Source organism: Mustelus asterias, chromosome 7 (assembly GCF_964213995.1).
Source record: "Mustelus asterias chromosome 7, sMusAst1.hap1.1, whole genome shotgun sequence".
In the NCBI taxonomy this organism is placed as follows: domain Eukaryota; kingdom Metazoa; phylum Chordata; class Chondrichthyes; order Carcharhiniformes; family Triakidae; genus Mustelus; species Mustelus asterias.
This window is the reverse complement of record NC_135807.1, coordinates 98405143-98419887: the sequence shown is the minus strand read 5'-3', so window position 1 is coordinate 98419887 and position 14745 is coordinate 98405143. Positions and strand designations below refer to the sequence as shown.

At 41.4% G+C, this 14745-nt stretch overlaps 1 protein-coding gene across 2 annotated transcripts in view; it reads right to left on the bottom strand.

Moving 5' to 3' along the window:
• Positions 1-14745, bottom strand: part of LOC144495871 (ras-related protein Ral-A) — a 70559-nt gene that overhangs the window by 32588 nt on the left and 23226 nt on the right. Inside the window, exon 2 of one of the 2 annotated variants that reach the window (XM_078216547.1) lies at positions 1665-1745. The exons of the other annotated variant lie outside the window; for it this stretch is intronic. The gene's annotated coding sequence lies outside the window, so the exon portion shown is untranslated. The remainder of the gene's footprint in view (positions 1-1664; positions 1746-14745) is intronic. 2 annotated transcript variants of the gene reach the window in all.

Sequence of the window (14745 nt, the reverse complement as noted above, 5' to 3'; positions counted from 1 at the left end):
TGAGAGACAGGATCTACAGGCATTTAGAGATGCAAGGACTGATTAAGGACAGTCAGCATGGCTTTGCGAGTGGAAAATCATGTCTCACGAATTTGACTGAGTTTTTTGAAGGGGTAACCAAGGTGGTAGATGAGGGCAGTGCAATTGATGTTGTCTACATGGACTTTAGCAAGGCCTTTGACAAGGGAGCACATGGCAAGTTGTTGCCCAAGGTCAAGTCTCATGGGATCCAGGGTGAGGTAGCCAAATGGATACAAAATTGGCTTGATGACAGAAGTCAGAGAATGGTTGTAGAGGGTTGTTTTTCAAACTGGAGGCCTGTGACCAGTGGTGTGCCTCAGGGATCAGTGCTGGGTCCACTGTTGTTTGTCATTTATATTAATTTGGATGAGAATTCAGTAGGCATGGTTAGTAAGTTTGCACATGACACCAAGATTGGTGCAATAGTGGACAATGAAGGTGGTTATCTAGGATTGCAACAGGATTTTGATCAATTGGGCCAGTGGGCTGACGAATGGCAGATGGAGTTTAATTTAGATAAATGAGTGATGATGCATTTTGATCGATCGAACCAGGGCAGGACTTACTCAGTTAATAGTAGGGTGTTGGGGAGAGTTATAGAACAGAGAGATCTGGGGGTACAGGTTCATAGCTCCTTGAAAGTGGAGTCACAGGTGGACAGAGCGGTGAAGACATTCGGCATGCTTGGTTTCATTGGTCAGAACATTGAACACAGGAGTTGGGAGGTCATGAAGTTGTACAAGACATTGGTAAGGCCACACTTGGAATACGGTGTACTGTTCTGGTCACTCTATTATAGAATGGATATTATTAAACTAGAAAGAGTGCAGGAAAGATTTACTAGGATGCTACCGGGACTTGATGGTTTGAGTTACAAGGAGAGGTTGGATAGACTGGGAATTTATCTGGAGCATAGGAGGCTTAGGGTGATCTTAGAGGTCTGCAAAATAATGAGGGGCATAGATCAGATAGATAGTCAATATCTTTTCCCAAAGGTAGGGGAGTCTAAAACTAGAGCGCATAGGTTTAAGGCGAGGGGAGAGATAAAGGGTCCAGAGGGGCAATTTGTTTCCACAGAGGGTGGAGCATGTTTGGGACAAGCTGCCAGAGGTAGTAGTAGAGGCGGGTACAGCTTTGTCTTTTAAAAGCATTTAGACAGTTACATGGGTAAGATGGGTATAGAGGGACATGGGCCAAACGCAGGCAATTGGGACTCGCTTAGGGATTAAAAAAGGGGCAGCATGGACAAGTTGGGTCAAATGGTCTGTTTCCATGCTGCAAACCTGACTAATTGGGAGCTGGGGTGAGGGAACAAACTGCATGTTCTTTCTAGATGAGTGACCTGGATGGACAAATTACCTTATTTATCAATATTGTGACTGCATGCTAAACTCAAAGCCATCTCAGGAAAAGATCAAGACTAAGCACAAATAATCAAATCCATTCCTGAGAACATGGCAGCCATTTCCTACAAGACAACAGACTTGTGCATTTGCATTTCAACATCTTGGGTGGAGTCTACAGGAGCACGTATAAACAACTATGGAGGGTTTGAGAAACAAGCTTTTGTGGTGAATTAAATTACAATTTAAAATTTGGATAATTATGAAAATCTGTAGTAAGTATTCATTCCACATGCCCACCTTATTGATTGTACTCGAACTTCCACTAGTTCCTCCAGTCTTTGCTGGACCACATTCAACAATTCTGTGTGGCGCTTGATTCTGTTCATGAAGCAAAATTAAAATGTGTGACAACTATGTAAAAGGTGTTGCCTTAAAGTGGTCCATAAGCTAAGAATGTGTACAAGCTGAACAGTGCGAGCAATGGGTGTGTCCTTTTAGTTTTCATGGTTCAATTTGAAAATTACTCAGCAGTGAAGCTTTAGTCGCAAACAAGATAAACATTAATCAATCACAAAAACTACTGTTAAAAGTTAAAGTTAAAGAGTAAAAGCAGAAAAGGTAAAGATTAAAGATGAGATTTCAAAATCAGTCCGAGATACTATTATGGGCCCATTGCTTGAACTCCTTCCACAGTGCAAGAGTTGAAAGTGAAGGAGTTGAAATTCCTACGGTTTGGTTTAGCAGCCGTGACGACTATTGGACTATTGAGGTTTACCTTTTCAGGTGCACTCAGGCTTTTGTGAGAAAGGAGTTTTACCATTGTTCACCAATTCTATGGTTACAGCATTTGCAGATTGCCAGGACTCAAACTGCAGTCGATTTCTTCCTCCTTGGCCGAGAACCCTCCCTGAAATTGTTTCTCAGAGTTCTTCTTGGGATTCTACACAAAATAGCTAGTCTCAGCCAGACCTTAAACAGTTGCAAAATTTAAAAATGGCTGCTGTCCCAACTATTTTGAATCATCTTCCATATTAGTTATTGGGTTAGTCCCATCCATTGTCTTTTTAGCCGAGGTAATTAACTATTAATTTAAGTGGTTCCTATTCTCCCAGATTTGATGAGATAGGAAAGAGCTAGTCACACGTCCAGGGAAGCCACAATGAGTTACTGTTGACCCTTGTGGAAATGAGAATTTAATTCCAAATTACTTCATGTATCCGGACATGTCTACCTACCGCTTCGAGCTAAAGCTTTACCACACAAGGTCAGATAACTTTGGCAACCATTGAGGTTTATGATCATTTTTTTTTTAAAAACCTAAATCTATATCACAATTACACATCTGCAACACATGCAAGTGCTCTGGAAAGTCAAAGTGAAAATACAAAGAACAACAAGGATTAATTGAGTAGGCAGGAAAAAGAAAATCACAAATAGCTCTCCTACTTCAGGCTCAAGTTATTAGATGCTACTGCAATGAAACAACTGTTGCACAATAGATTGAGAAATCCTATATATAGGTGAAGAAATAATGTGGGTTAAAATTCACGATGTGGAGATGCCGGCGTTGGACTGGGGTAAGCACAGTAAGAAGTCTCACAACACCAGGTTAAAGTCCAACAGGTTTATTTGGTAGCCACTAGCTTTCGGAGCACTGCCCCTTCATCAGGTGAGTGGGAGTTGTGTTCACAAACAGGGCATATATAGACAAACTCAATTGTGAAGTTGAGTTCACAATTGAAGGGGCAGTGCTCCGAAAACTTGTGGCTTGTGCTGCCAAATAAACCTGTTAAAATTCACCCCAAACTAAATATTTTAGGCTTTGTAATTTGAAAAACTAGCATTCATTGGTTAAATGCATCAGCTTCCAAAACAAATTGTGCAACTGTCCAATTAAGTGGGGTCTAAGCTGGGCCTAGATGGCATCTGCTTGAATTAAAGTAGAATGAGGACGCCCAGTAACTATAGTACAGCTTACACCACTCCCTCCCCCCACCTCATGGTATTCAGTGGCATTCCCATCATTGAATTCCCCCCCCCCCAACTTCCTGAGAATTACTTGACCCGAAACTGAACTGGAACAGCCATACGAATACTGTGGCTACAAGGAGAGGTCAAAGGCTATGAATTCCGAATGTAATTGCCTCCTGACTCCCCAAAGCTGGTTCACCACCTACAAAACACAAGGCAGGAGTGAGATGGAATACTCTCCACTTGCCTGGATGAGCGCAGTTCAAGAAGCTTGATATCATCCAGGACAAAGTAGCTCACTTGATTGGCACCCCATACACCAGCACCTTCAACAGCTGCTCCCTTCACTAGTGACACAATGGCAGCAGCATGTACCATCTACAAGATGCACTGGAGCAATTCACCAAGGGTCCTTCAACAGCATTTTCCAGACCCATGATTTCTCTCATCCAGAAGGACAAGGGCAACAGAAGCATGGCAACACCACCTACCTGCAAGTACCCCTCCAAGAGACATGCCATTGTAACTTGGAACTTTTCATTGTTCCTTCACTGTTGTTGGGTAAAATCTTGGAAGTTCTTCCCCAACAGCACTGTGGGAATACCTACAATCACGGACTGTAGTGACTCAAGACAGCAGCTCACCAACTTAAAAGGGTAATAAAAATGCTGACTTAGCCAGCAAAGCCCACATCCCATGAAAGAAAATAAACGCCACATTCAGTTTCTCTTCGAAAGATTTTTTCATTGTTAACCCAATTTGCTGCAAATGTACTGCATCTAATGATTGTATGACATTTTATTCTATTTGTGTCTGTTGACAGGTCTCCTGTTTTATATCAGCCATTCTATACAGCAGTTCCGTTATGATCAATAAAATAAAACCTCAAGTTTGAAAAGTAAAAAGTAAATTACTGTTTCACTATCCTAACCCAATGTTATTAGTCATCAGAAATTGGAAAATGTTGATTAGACTGCAAGATAATTAAGAAAACAACCAGAAGCGAAATGGAGAGTTTTTTTTTAAGGCAGCAAATTATTTCATAGCTGGGTGCTGGGAGCTTATTTCCAGCTCCAATTAGCTTCTAATGCTTGAGGTTTTCTAAAGGGAGTCTAAAGGACCCCCGAAACTGAAAACACACAACAAAATAGAAAGAGAAAGGCAACAGAAAATGCAAACAACTCGGGTGGAAAATCATAGCTGAGTTTTACAACCGAAATTGAATGCAATGTCCTGAAACGATCAAATTACTTGGTTATCTATATTTGAACAAGCATGAGGGCTTGTGACAAAATGAAGTCTTTGTTTGAAATTTAGCATGGCACTGTTCACTTTAACCCATTACCAGCCACGATAGGTTTCATACAACTTGCAACATTAGTGACTGCACTTCAAAAAATTGGTTATTTGGCTGCAAAGCATTTTGGGATGTCCTGCCATCATAGAACGAAGAGTATGCAATTTGGTTACATTTATTTGAGCTGCAACACCAGGGAGAGCACTTCCTGCACAGGCAGATACAGCGTCTGTGCTTGTGATGTCACTGACAGCAGAGCACACACTGCTCTGGTCCAACATGATGTTCTATCATTGAAGCACAACTTCTACCCCCTTGTATTCTATTCCTATATGCAATAAATGTCAGCACAAACAGGTACAGAAACTAATGACCGGCACACCAGAAACCTCCCCACTAGTGTTTGGCCTCTCACCAATGAGCTTTTTACTTTTTTAAAAATCCATTTTAGCACCAAGGTGGATGATTTTTTTGAAAAATGTTTACCCATGTTGAAATCCATTTGCCACAGTCTTGCCCTTTCACTTGAAGTACAATACCTCCTTGGAATTTTATGCTTCCATTTTTTGTATCACTGTAGAAAACCCACAAGTCCTTAATAAATAATGAATAGCTGAGGCCTCAACAATCCTTGCAGGTCACCACTAGTCACATCATGCCAACTGGAGTAGCTGTTCGTTACCCCCAAGAATCCTTTCACATTAGCCAATTTCCTAACCAGGTCAATAGTTTACCTTCACTTCCATGAGCTTCAGCTAGCAGTCTCAATAGAAGGACCATTAAATGCTTTTGGACGTCTGACTAAATAGCTGCCATAGACATTCCTCTTTTCACTACTCCAGTCACATTTGCAAAACAGGGTCAGTTATGACCTACCCTTTACAAATACATGCTGACTCTGATCAGCTGAAAAACCTCAGTGCTATAAGTACATATCAGACCAAATGGGCCAAATTGGTTCTATACTATCCTATGATTCTACAAAATTTATAATGCTTCCAAACTGGGAAATACAGCTAAATCTAAGAATGGATATTCTGAAGAATGAAATGGGATGGAAACATTATAGTTTCTCCACAGATGCTGCCAGACCTGAGTGTTTCCAGCATTGTGTTTATATTTCAGATATCCAGTGTCCGCAGCATTTAAGAATTTAGGGATACAAATGAACAACCATCATTGAAAGCAGCATCACAAGATCAGTAAAGAAATTAATGCTAACAAAACATGGATTTATTTCTAGGAATACCAAATTCTGAAGTAGTGACGTTATGCCAAATCATTTTAAGACCATGGTCAGGCCACACTTCAAGAGTACTGTGCAAGTGTCAGGTGTCAATACTATATAACACGAGAAATGATTGTATTTGTGTATTGCCTTTTATGTAACATCCCAAGGTGCTTCACAGGAGCATTATAAATGACCGAAAGCTTGGTCAAAGAGGTATATTTTAAGGAGCGCCTTAAAGGAGGAAAGCAAGACAGAAGTGAAGAGGTTGAAAGGGAATTCTAGGGCACAAGGCCCAAACAGATGAAGGTACAGTCACAAATGGAGTGATTAAAATTGGGGATGTTGAGATGTTGAAGAGGTCAGGAGGAGGGAGAATCTAACCATCACCCCATGACATTCAATGATATTACCATCGCTGAATCGCATACGCCAACTTCAATATCTACTCTCTCCATCACCGACAGTGAGTAAGTACTATCTACGAACATACTGCAGCAACTCAAAGTTCCTTTGACAGCACATACAAACCTGTGACCTCTACCAACTGGAAAAAGGGCAGTAAATGCATGGCAACATAACCACCAACCAGTTCCCCTCTATCTCTCCATTCCTTCACCATTGCTGGTCAAAAACCTGGAACACACTCTCTCACACAAAAATGGTTCAAGGCATCCCACCAACACCTTCTCAAGTTCAACTACTGATAAATGCTGGCCTAGCCAGTGAAAGAATGACAAAAAAAATCAGGGCTGTGGCAGATGCAGAAAGCCGATTGAGTTAAACATGGAGTTCTGGGAAAGATGGGTACAGGTTTGGGAGGTAACAAGAAAAAAAAAAAAGAGGGATGTAGGCAATCAATGAGGCAGCATCAGGGTAGGTACTTTATATTAATTTGGAATATATTTGAAACTGCAAGGTTTAGCTATTTTAGGAATACAAATAGTATGCAGAAGAGGATTCAGAATAAATGGAGGCAGTGAGTGAATTCACCCCAAAAATGCAACTAGTAGCCTGTGAAAAAGGACCAGTGACAAATTCAGGGCAGCACACTTCCAATCCATACAGCATAGCCCCTGCAGTCTGGGCATGCAGAATTGAGGCTGTGGTGTAAGGAGTGGGAAAATATGTTTTAAATGAAGCAGCAGCAACAGAGTATGCGAAGCAGAATCCGAGGAGCTGCTCATCAAATCACTGTCTCTTCCAGCTCCTCTAATGACATGCTCCCTTGCTTGCTGCTCTTTCAGAGACAAAGCTATGACTGGAGGAGCAGCAATGGCAGGAGGAAGCTAACCTAACATTGGAGGAGCTGGAACAATTTTCTTGGAAGACAACCCATTCGATGCATTCAATATTTTCCAGGACCGCGATAACCTGCTCAAGTCAAGCTTTCAACATCCTCTGGGACTGGGGAAAAGTCTAAGAAAAAGAAAGTGTGATCAGAAACCCAGTAAAGAGGCCAGGGCAGGCCCAAAGGACCCACTTATACTGAGAACAGGAACATAGAACAGAACATAGAACATAGAACATTACAGCGCAGAACAGGCCCTTCGGCCCACGATGTTGCACCGACCAGTTAAAAAAAAACTGTGACCCTCCAACCTAAACCAATTTCTTTTCGTCCATGAACCTATCTACGGATCTCTTAAACGCCCCCAAACTAGGCGCATTTACTACTGATGCTGGCAGGGCATTCCAATCCCTCACCACCCTCTGGGTAAAGAACCTACCCCTGACATCGGTTCTATAACTACCCCCCCTCAATTTAAAGCCATGCCCCCTCGTGCTGGATTTCTCCATCAGAGGAAAAAGGCTATCACTATCCACCCTATCTAAACCTCTAATCATCTTATATGTTTCAATAAGATCCCCTCTTAGCCGCCGCCTTTCCAGCGAAAACAATCCCAAATCCCTCAGCCTCTCCTCATAGGATCTCCCCTCCATACCAGGCAACATCCTGGTAAACCTCCTCTGCACCCTCTCCAAAGCCTCCACATCCTTCCTGTAATGTGGGGACCAGAACTGCACACAGTACTCCAAGTGCGGCCGCACCAGAGTTGTGTACAGTTGCAACATAACGCTACGACTCCTAAATTCAATCCCCCTACCAATAAACGCCAAGACACCATATGCCTTCTTAACAACCTTATCTACTTGATTCCCAACTTTCAGGGATCTATGCACACATACACCTAGATCCCTCTGCTCCTCCACACTATTCAAAGTCCTCCCGTTAGCCCTATACTCAACACATCTGTTATTCCTACCAAAGTTAATTACCTCACACTTCTCCGCATTAAACTCCATCCGCCACCTCTCGGCCCAACTTTGCAACCTGTCTAAGTCTTCCTGCAAACTACGACACCCTTCCTCACTGTCTACCACACCACCGACTTTGGTGTCATCAGCAAATTTGCTAATCCACCCAACTATACCCTCATCCAGATCATTAATAAATATTACAAACAGCAGTGGCCCCAAAACAGATCCCTGAGGTACACCACTTGTAACCGCACTCCAGTAACAGTAGCCAGTGGAGAGAAGGTTCACCACATTTCAATTTTGTGTAGCCATGAGTGGGGTTTGGGACTCAGGAGGCAACAAGAAATAAGAGAACCATGCAGATTCTCTGGTCTTTTACTAACTTACCCAAAACGTTAGGCCTGATTTATTTGCAATGAAATGGAAATCTTGACGAATCTGATCCTGGTAAATTGCATGAGCCACATGTTGCCAAATAAAGGATTTATTTTTCAAAATAAGTTGTCTAGCATGGCAAGCGTACTATTCTGACCTAATTAATCCTTAGCTCACAATTGGATGAGCTGCTGCTATATATCATAGCACAAGTGCTAAATGGAAACATTCGATTTTATCTAAAGGAAACCCTAAAAATAAAATTAAAATACAGAAGGCAATGTTTCTCTGTATGACTACATCAACTAAAGTTTTTTTTAAAGTTTACCACAAGTAGGCTTAAATTAACACTGCAATGAAGTTACTGTGAAAATCCCCTAGTCGCCACACTCCAGTGCCTGCTCGGGTACACAAGGAGAACTTAGCGTGGCCAATGCACCCAACCAGCACGTCTTTCAGACTGTGGGAGGAAACCCATGCTAATGAGGAATTAAAATTGCAAAAGAGTGCCGAAAGAAATTTTGATCTGATGCAGAATGAACTTTATCTAGTCATCTGTAGCCTAATCTACCTCTAATAAAGAACCGAAGCTCATCTTGCCGAGAAGCAATAATTAAGAATTGCACAAAGTTACCTCAAGGGAAGGTCAATTAAATGCAGAAGTCTCCAGCAAATACCTAATTAATGTTGCATCTCTGACAACCTGACTGTATACACTGGATTCCACTTGTGAAAAATCATTTCCAAGATTTAGAAAATGGTAAATCTTATCTAACTGTTTTGCTGTAAAAGTACTGAAATAAGTGGGAAAAGGTTTTGGGGAGAACAAAAGAATTGGACAAATATTATTCCTACTGTATTTTAGGGTTGTATAAAATGCCAAGTAAACAAATCCATGTCAACACTCGAGAGTCTTTCTTGGAATCCTGTGGAATGAAATGAACAAAAAAAATCTTCATCCAAGCATTCGAAGTTGAAAGATCTTTCCTCCTAACCCTTCCCCACACAGCTGGGTCACCAATTATGAATGAATGATGGCAAGCTGGGTCAGGACCACTAAATCAAAGATTACTGCAATGTTCTAATTGCTAGCAAGGGCCTAGTTTCTGATCTTTTGAAACTTGTGTTCTGGCATCCGTGAGCGAGCCTGGAATAGCTGCTGATTGAGCCATTCCAGCAGTTAGCTGCTGTCCATCACATAGGATTTAGCCTTTTCTCAATCACAGTCTGTTTCAATACATCCCCTCTGATAGCTAATCAAAAAAAATCATGTATAGAGCACCTGTGGGACCTTGTTGCAAAGTTCTACCAAACTTAGCATTTGCAATTAAAGAAAGCTCCATTCAATATCTTAGGACATCATAGCTTGTTGCAGCAGAATGGTGCTTTAGATGAGAAGCATTCATTAATTTCCAAATATATTAGGCAGATTTCAATATTCAATGGTATTTGGTTAAAGATTCTGCACATTTGTACTGGAAAATCAACTTCAATCTCTTCATCAAGATGAAGTGGTGGGTAAAGGCGGCCAATGAAATCCAATGTTACATAGAAATGGATGAAGGCGCAGTTTAACTGTATCACCAAAACTAGCTATGGACAAAAAACGAATGGCCCCTCCCTTTCTAAATGGAAGACAGCAATATTCTTAAAGATGATGCAGCCATCCACCAGGATAGAAATCAGCACTACCAGAACCTCCTCAAATCAGAAGTCAACAGTATCACACAATCCCCCAGTTTGACAGTCAAATTTTGTGATTGCTATCAACACAAGTTGAATAATGCTATCCACAACAGATTAATAAAGTATGTGGTCCAGACAACATTCCTGCAGATATCTATAAAGCTGGTGTCATGAATTCTCTCAAACTCAAAACCTTTTTAAAAAAAGACCTTCTGAAATACCATAATTGTTTCACTTCATTTGTGGGAACTATAGGAGGCACATCATTTCTGTTCACTTTTAGGAAGATTTGCACAAATCATCCTAACTGCATCCTACCTGTCAGACCCAACATGGCTTCCTGCCACCCAAGGGAAACCACAGACATTTGCAACTTTGCATTAATCCGGGTACTTTTCTTCAGCCCGATAAGCATCAAGAGCTTTACATGGCCTTTATTGTTCTGTCAAAGGTCAATTAACCATGAAGCCTTTTGGAAGGTCCATCAGAGACTTGGACATAGTGGCATTATCCTGGACAGTTGGAGACAGAGCCCTTTTGTATCTGGACAATCTAGTAAGGCTGTTTGATTGCACCAACTCTCTTCACCATCTACTTCAGCCTGGTCATGGAGTTCATTCACAACCTACTTCCATGGGTCACGAGTTGACTCATCAGGAAGTAGGTCAACCTCAAACAAGTTCAAAGCAAAGTCGATGGTGACCTTCCAGCATACATAACTTATGTTGGTGGTACAGTTGTGGTTTGAGCTGCAAGCGTGATTCAGACCACCTTCAACACCACAAAAAAGGTTGGTCTCATCAGCAAAACCCAAACTATTCACCAGCCTTCCTCAGACAAGCACCTAAACCTCCAGCCATTGTAATATTTGGGGAGACTATTAGAAGCTATTGGAACAGTTCAATCCCCCGGTAGCTCCTTTTCCTAAAATGTCACCAGAAGTAATCCAAACTGTGCAAGTGCAGCCTAAAAATTGCACAACTTGAGTCTTTGACAGTGATTGTCATAAAATGGTCAACGGTCACCTACCAAAGGCACCTCTACCTTTGTGTTGGAGGTTGAAGGTGGTCAGAATCTCACTTGCAGCGCAAATCACAACTGTACCATCAACATAAGTTGTGTGAATGCTGGAAAGTCACCTTCAACTTCGCTCTGAACCATTTGAGGTTGAAATACTTCCTGTTGAGTCTCCATAGAACCATAGAAACCCTACAGTGCAAAAAAAAGAGGCCATTCAGCCCATCGAGTCTGCACCAACCACAGTCCCACCCAGGCCCTAGCCCCATATCCCTACATATTTACCTGCTAATCCCTCCAACCTTCATATTTACCCGCTAATCCACACATCCCGGGACACTAAGGGGCAATTTAGCTTGGCCAATCAACCTAACCCACACATCTTTGGACTGTGGGAGGAAACCGGAGCACCCGGAGGAAACCCACGCAGACATGGGGAGAATGTGCAAACTCCGCACAGACAGTGACCTGAGCTGGGAATCGAACCCAGGTCCCTGGAACTGTGAAGCAGCAGTGCTAACCACTGTGCTACCGTGCCGCCCCCAACTCATGACCCCCATGGAAGTAAATAGCGAATGAACTCCATGACCAGGCGGAGGTAAATAGTGAAGGGAGTTGGTGCAATCCAACAGCCTTACTAGATAATTGTCCAGATATAAAAAGGCTCCGTCTTCAACTGTCCAGGATAATACCACTATGTCCAAGTCACAGATGGACTTTCCAAAAGGTTTCATGATTAACCGACCTTTGACAGATCAATAAAGACCATGGACAGTGGAAAATTTCCACCACCAGCATTTCTGCAGGATCACATACTGGCAAACAAGCTCCAGCATTCTCAGCCAATTCCTATCATAAGTCACACAAAATCAGTTCTGTTGGTCTGGACACTGCATTCACATGGCAAATATCTGGCTTCTGAAGCAAATCAACTTTTCACAACTGAAGAATGGCATCGATCAAGGACAAAACATTTTATGGATACTTTGAAGGCATCATTGAAAAGGGTATTGCCACTAACTATGTGGCAGCACCTCATCCAATAAGCTGCAACAGTTGAAAACTGACTGCACAAGCTCTGCTGCAAGTGACTAAAGCCGAAGGAAAAAAGGCAGAAGAGTTGCCTTGGCTTGCGAACGCCCTCCTTCAGGACAACTCTTTCGCACTCTGCCCAAAGACAAAGCCTAGTAGAAACCATCAATTAGCATTTCTGAAAGTTTCTAAGTCACCTGTTCCACCTGGAATGCACCAAAGATACAAATACTAGAGGCACAGATCAAAAAGTCCTTGGAGTATTCAGGAGTAGTGCCAGATAGGAGGGATAAAAGTTACAATGCAATTCAAAAAAGGGAACTACACGCTTCTTAAATATTTTGAGCTACTTTGCCTTTCCAAGTTTGATTGAGCATTTTGTAGTTCTGAAAGTGGCAGTCATTGTTCACTGTGTATAGCACAAACTGGGCCAATGAGTGATTAGGATAGCTATTGTCCCACAGAATTTTGATGCGCTCTATATCTGCACGCAACTTGTAAACTTTTATGGTTAAGCAAGCCATTTTCACGTTGCTACTATGCAGTGGCTACCCAAGTGGTATTTTTCACTAACAGCATGCTGTTTGTTGCCAGTCTAAAAAGACATTATCTACTACACAACTGAGCAATGGTGTATGAACTACAGTGCCACTGTAAAGGCTGTACGCCCCAACCATTTACTGATTGAATCAAACAGCAGGGTTTTTTTTTACTTATTTGTAATATGCAGAGTATAGGCTGCACTCAAACCAGGTCACATTTGTAAAACAAAACATCGGCTGCAAGATGTGATTCTGTGATTGGGGAGCACTTGGTCAATCCTGAATATGCCAATAACTACACTAGTCATCAAGTTTGTATTGTGGCGCTTAATAGAAGTGACATACGTTCATATGCAGGGACCCATGCTCCGTTTCCTGAAGCTAAGGGAGCCTATATAGTTCCCCATTGCTTTTTTATGGTAATGCCTCAACTTGCCAATCGGCACCCTTTTTTTCCAGTGGCATAAATTGTTGTAATAGTCTGAAATTGGGCAGTCTTGCCTTTATCTTGATGAGTACAAGACATGTTTTAGCAATATGTCTCACTTTTCAGCATCTTCAAAAAATCACTAGTTAGGGCAATTCTGGGCACCATATCTAATGACGAAGTAGTACAGAAGAGGTTTATCAGAAATTAGGGATTTCAGTTACGAGATGGAAAAGTTCTCCTTGGAACAGAGGTTCAGAAGTGATCTTGGATGTTAAGAAAAACTATTCCATCCTGTGGGTGAATCAATTACTAAAAGGTCAGAATTAAAATCATTGGCAAAAGATCTAGAGGGGGTGGGGGGGGGACTCCATTTGGATTGATCAACCGATCAAACAACAGCTTTTGTAAGCTTGTACAAGAGCTGATGGAAATCCCATGGGTTCATAGCAATGGTTTTCATCAAGTTAGCCCTTTACATAACAGCCTTCCAGTAAACTATCTCAGTTAGTTTCAGCACATTGTAAATGCTCTTACCTGCTGCAGGAAGAACCAGGTTAAATGCCACAGGAAGCTAAAAAGTGAAAAACTATCATCCGTCACTGAAAAATAAACATTTTGATCAAACGTTTGGATTCTAGCTTGCTAGAATAGTCCAATAAAGGGAGTAATTTAATAGAAAACAACTAGAAGTTGAATGATTAATCTGTTCAAATACAATATCAGCACTCTAGACAGCACAATATTAATGTTGAACATTTTAAAGCAGCAACTATTTTTTCAATACATTCAAAATGTAAACTGGTAGCTCCTGTGCATTCCACACCATCCACTGGACAAAGCACAATCTTTACTTTTTCTCTTGACTTTAGTAAGCAAATTGACCACACTGACCATTAAACAATTTGAATTCATTGTATCCAGCATTGAATCTGTTTGAGTTCTGTGCATGGGATAGATATTTCTTTCAAGTCAGCCCTCTGATTATCTTTGTTCTAATCTACTTACCTCTGGGATGGCAACATTTCCCATTGTTAATACATTTCCCTCTAGTCTCTTACTTGCACCAAGATGTACATGCACCATTAAATTGGTCCCAATAAGCTTGCTGTTAGAACATTACAACTTTTTTTTTTAGTGATAGGGATAGTACCAGGTAAATACATCCTCCCTAGGTTAGAATTGTCAAAGAATTCAACAATCCCATCACAAGTGAGCGAAGAGAATTTTTTAAAAAAAAAACAGTATTGCCCAGTTGTTACTTAGAAAGGCGAGGTTCTTCTTGGAACCAACATGTCACAATACTGTTGCAAACAAAGGCTTGTCATTGTCTCAGCCCCCAGTAGATGCCTTCACAAGCTTAATGCAAATAGATCCAATTTCACTTCCAGGATAAAAGAAAATTGTACAAATTATACAAGCATTATTGTTAAGGGAAGGATTTAAATCTTGTTTTACATCTAAAAGTAAAATCAATCCAAGTTAAATGACATTCCTAGTGATATAGTTGACCACACTATTCTCTCTCCATCGTTACCTAG